The sequence below is a fragment of the Lathyrus oleraceus genome, chromosome 7 (assembly GCF_024323335.1).
Source record: "Lathyrus oleraceus cultivar Zhongwan6 chromosome 7, CAAS_Psat_ZW6_1.0, whole genome shotgun sequence".
In the NCBI taxonomy this organism is placed as follows: domain Eukaryota; kingdom Viridiplantae; phylum Streptophyta; class Magnoliopsida; order Fabales; family Fabaceae; genus Lathyrus; species Lathyrus oleraceus.
In genome coordinates, this window is record NC_066585.1 from 160,277,637 (window position 1) to 160,283,014 (window position 5,378).

Below are 5,378 nucleotides of genomic sequence, written 5' to 3' on the forward strand. Positions count from 1 at the left end.
ATGTGTATTTTTAGTTTTTGTTACTTAAAAATGTTCTATCTATTGTGTGATCCTATTTAATTATATCACTACTAGAAAATATATATTTGGTGACCCAATATTACAACGATCATTTTTCCACCGTACTAATATCGCATTTCTTACGCACATGTTTTTTTTATTAAGAAACTTTTTATCACGGTTCCTGAAAATAATTGTGGTCATAGAACTTGGATGACAAGCTTCGAATCTCGGTATCAAATTTTTTTCATTTTTTCAATTAAAATAAGTGTGTGTCCTTTCATATTTATTGTTATTTAAAAATTGAAAGTATAACAACTACGGTTGTTTCATTCAACCATTGTTATATATTCCACATTTCACTACGGTTGGAGCTTGCAACCGTTGTGAAATTATTTTCCATAAAATTAAAACATAACAGATACCTCATTTCGTTCATAACACACAAGGGTGCCTTAGCGAACGAGATGACAATGATAGCGAAATCTTCACCATCTTCATTCATTTCTAGAAACAAATACCATTTCTGAAAATAAAATCGCCATCCTCTTCGAATACCATTTCTGGTATGTTACCAAACTCTCTCTCTCTCTCTCTCTCTCTCTCTCTCTCTCTCTCTCTCTCTGACACTTCTGAATGTTTATGTTCTTCACTAGGTTACTAGTTTCTTTTTTTAACAGATAAATGATGTTGGTTTTTGTTGCATTTCATGAATCAACGCTTTCGACATTGACATTGTCATGTGTATTGTTCATGTTGCATTGTTCATGTTTTATTCAGATTTTGTAAATATACTTTAGGTGTTTCCATGTTGTCATGTTCATGTTACAATTTTATGAATATGATTTAGATTTTTCCATTTTGTTCATGTGATTGTGTTCATGTTTTATTCAGACTGTGTGCATATAATCATATTAAGATGTTGTATGTGTAGCATTAGTGTGTTATTCATATTATTCTTTTGATATAAATTTCAAAATTTGTTATGGACCGTAGTTGGATGAAAGATGATAAATTAGGTATGGTGTATGAGAATGGAGTATTTGAATTTCTTGAATTCGCCGAAAAAATGTTCCCGATAAAAATGGTATTTTTTTATTGTCCTTGTGTTGTTTGCGGGAATATCAAAAAACGGTCAAAGAAATAAATATTATGCCACCTATGTTGTGATGGAATATGTCAAAATTATACAACTTGGAAGTGGCATGGATAAGTGGATAATAATCAAATTAAAATAATGAAGATATGGATGATCGACTAGAAGATATGATCCATGATATTGGGGAATCGTCTTATATAAAAGCTCATATTTATGATACTTTATGTATCGACAAAGATGTGCCTTTATATAAGGGGTGCACCAGTTTTACATGATTGTCTGTGTTGTTAAAATTGTTTAATCTGAAGGCAAAAGTTGGGTGGTCGGATAAAAGTTTCACATAATTGCTTGATTTGTTGAAACAAATGCTACTGAAGATAACAATTTGTCGAATTGTTGTTATGAGGCCAAGAAGATATCGTGTCTAATGGGTTTGGAGTATGTAAAAATGTATGCATGCCATAATAATTGCATATTATACAAGAAAGAGTATGAAAATTTGGATCAATGTCTAGAATGTAGTGAGTTGTGCTTCAAGTTGAAGAACAACAACGATGATGACATTAACAATGTTAGTAAGAAGCCTCCACCCGCTAAAGAAATAGTATGAAAATTCAAATTAATATCCAGAATATAGTGAGTCGCGTTATAAGTTGAAGAACAATAATAGTGATGATCAGAGTTGTGTTAGTAAGAAGCATCCTCCTACTAAGGTGTTACGGTACTTGCCAATAACTTCAAGGTTAAAGAGGCTTTTTCCTAATTTGAATGACGCAAAGAATATTAGATGACATGCAGATAAAAGAAAGTGTGATGGAAACATTCGCCATGTAGTTGATTCTTTGTGATGGAAGAAAATTGATTCATTGTTTTCGTATTTTAGCGTTGAACCGAGAAACATTAGGCTTGGGCTTGCCACATATGGAATGAACTCCTTTCGTAATTTGAGTACTAAACATTCTTCGTGGCGTGTTCTTCTCATGATTTACAACTCATTCATTGGTTGTGCATGAAACGCAAGTATATGATGTTAAGTATGATGATTTCTGGACCAAGACAACTTGTAAACGACATAGATGTTTATCTAAGTCCAATAATTGAGGATTTAATGCTTTTGTGGGATAAAGCATTATCAACGAAAACAACACCTTAATGTTGTCTTTGTAAAGAATAAATATGGTCCAGTTGAGAGAAATATTTGCGAAAATAATATGTGTTCTTTGATCTTCCATATTTGTCTAGACTCGATGCAAGACCTTGTCTTGATGTGATGCATGTGCAGAAAAATGTGTGTGATAATTTGATATGAACACTTTTAAACATTCTAGGCAAGATTAAATATAATAAGAATTCCCGTCTAGATATGATGAAGATGGGTATAAGACAACAGTTGGATCTAGAATATAGAGGAAAAAGATCTTATCTGCCTCCGGCATGTCACACTCTTTCTAAAAAAGAAAAGAACAAATTTTGAGAGTGTCTGCAGGGTATCAAAGTTCCCCAAGGTTACTCTTCAATCGTCAAGAAACTTGTATCAATGAAATATCGCAATTTAATTGGCTTAAAATATCAAGATTTTCATGTCTTCATGCAACAACTTCTACCAGTGGCTATTCGTGGCATCCTTCTAGAAAAATGTAAGAGTAACTATAACCAGATTGTGCTTATTCTTCAATTCTATATGTAATAAAGTTCTTGATTTCAAAAAATTAGATGAATTAGAAGAAGAGGCTGCAACTATATTGTGTCGATTGGATATGTATTTTCCTCCATTGTTTTTTGACATTATGGTTCACTTACTTGATCATCTAGTCAGAGAAATCAGATTTTATGGTCCAGTTTATTTAAGGTGGGTGCATCCTATAGAGCGATACATGAAGATATTTAAAGGATATATGAAGATCATCACCTACCAGAAACTTCGATCATTGTAAGGTACATCGCAGAAGAAGCTCTTGAGTTTTGTTCAAACTATTTGTCGGAAACAGAGTCTATTGGAATTCCAACGTCTCGTCATGCTGACAGATTTGAAGGTAGAGGTACTTAAGGTTTAAATGTTAAGTAAATAAATAGGGATGTAAATCTTTAAGAACAATTTTATATATTGAATAATCTTAGTGTAGTTGAACCTTACATAGCTACACATAAAAAATTTATAAAGAAAAAATATCCCCGAATAATGACAAGTGGTTGTTGACACGACATAATAAGGAATTCATAAGTTGGCTTAATAGTAGGATTTCTAATGTTGACACGGCATAACAAGGAATTCAAAACAGAGTCGCATATGCTCTTTCAAGAGTTCAATGTTTATATATTTCGATTCCGCACATGGAGTACATTAACAAGCTCAAAGAACAACTAGAAAATGATGTAGACTTTCAACGATTCCTAATAAGGTTCAGAATAATCCTACAGGGCATAAGGATCTTCAAATATTGAACAGGTTGGTTTTCTTCAAAGGTAAATTTTTTCTACCCCCACAACTCACCATTGAAACAAATGTTGCTATAAGAGTTCCATTCTTCATTACTAGGAAGGCATAGTGGAATGCTTAGGACATTTGGGTTCCTACAAGAGAATGTGTTTTGCATGGGTATATGCAAAGATGGTGCTGAATTCATCAAAAGGTATCTTGTGTGTCAACAAACCAAACCTATAAATCATGCACCTTATGGGTTGAATATGTCTCATTAGATTTTATTGTAGGCCTCTTTCCATTCCAAACTTACATTGTGATCTTAGTGGTGCTGGATAGGCTCTCAAAGTCTTCTCATTTTGGCATATTTCCCACTTATTTTATAGGAGAAAATTGGCAGAATTGTTCACAACCATGGTGTGCAAGAAACATGGTATACCATGTAGCATGTTTTCAAACAGGGACTCTATACTTTTTAGTTATTTCTGGCATGAAGTGTTTCACTTGAATGGCACAAAGCTACGAATGCCTACAGCTTGCCACCCACAAAGTGACAGTTAAACTGAAATCATGAACAAACTCCTGTAATAATATCTGAGATGTTTTGTGCATAACAAACTAAAGAATTGGGTATGTTATTTGCATTGGCTTGAATGGAATTATAACGCGGCAATGCATACATCAACATGAGTTTCTCCATTTCAAATTCGTGTATGGTAGAGCACCCACATCGTTACAGGACTACATTGAAGGTGTTACTCAACTACTAGAAGTGAACATTATTCTGCATGAGTGTTCTAGAGTGTTGCATAAGTTGAAGAACAAGTTAACTAAAGCTCAAGTTATTATGAAATAAGTATCATATCGAAAACACACCCCTCATAAGTATGAGAATATTCCTTAGCTAGACTCAGTAAGCTTGTTATGCTAAGTCATTATAGTTTGTTAAGAAGTGCATTAGATTCTAGTGAGAATCATACTATTTAATGTACGTATTGCACATGAATGAAAGCATGGAATTTGAATGAAGTTAGTAGTTAGTGTTAGAAATAGAATCAACTGTAAATCTAGAATACTCACATCAGCACCCATAACACTTTCCAACTCCTTGTTATTAACCAAACCCACATATTCAAACATTTCTTCCCTAATATTAAAATGAAAAAATTGCTTGCCCAAATGAACATGCACCTCTACATTATAGAAAAAGTTAAAATCTTCACTCTTCTAAACTCGTATGACGTTTGGGCCAAGTACCTTGATCATTTTTTCAAACAAATTCCCTAACACCCAAAAGCAATCCTCTCCCCATGTATGAAGATAAATTCCCTAACCTTGATCATTTTTTGCTATTGCGTATGATGCAAAGAATGTTAGATGGCATGCAGGTGAAAGAAAATATGATGGGAACATTCGCCATGTCATTGATTCTTTGCAATGGAAGAAAATTGATTCATTGTTTTATGATTTTAGCCTTGAGCCAAGAAACCTTAGGCTTGGACTTACCATAGATGGAATGAACCCCTTTGGTAATATGAGTACTAACCATTCTTTGTGGTTGTTCTTCTCATGATTTACAACCTATCTCATTGGTTAGGCATGAAGCGCAAGTATACGATGTTAAGTATGAAGATTTCTGGACCAAGACAACTTGTAAACGACATAGATGTTTATCTAAGTCCAGTAATTGAGGATTTAAAACTTTTGAGGGATAAAGTTTTTGACGTTGATGATGCATATTCTTGTGAAAAGTTTAAGATGCGTGCAATTTTATTTTGCACAATCAACGACTTTCCTGTATATGGTAATTTGGCTGGATATAGTGTCAAATGACATAAAGCGTGTCCTGTATGTGAATCT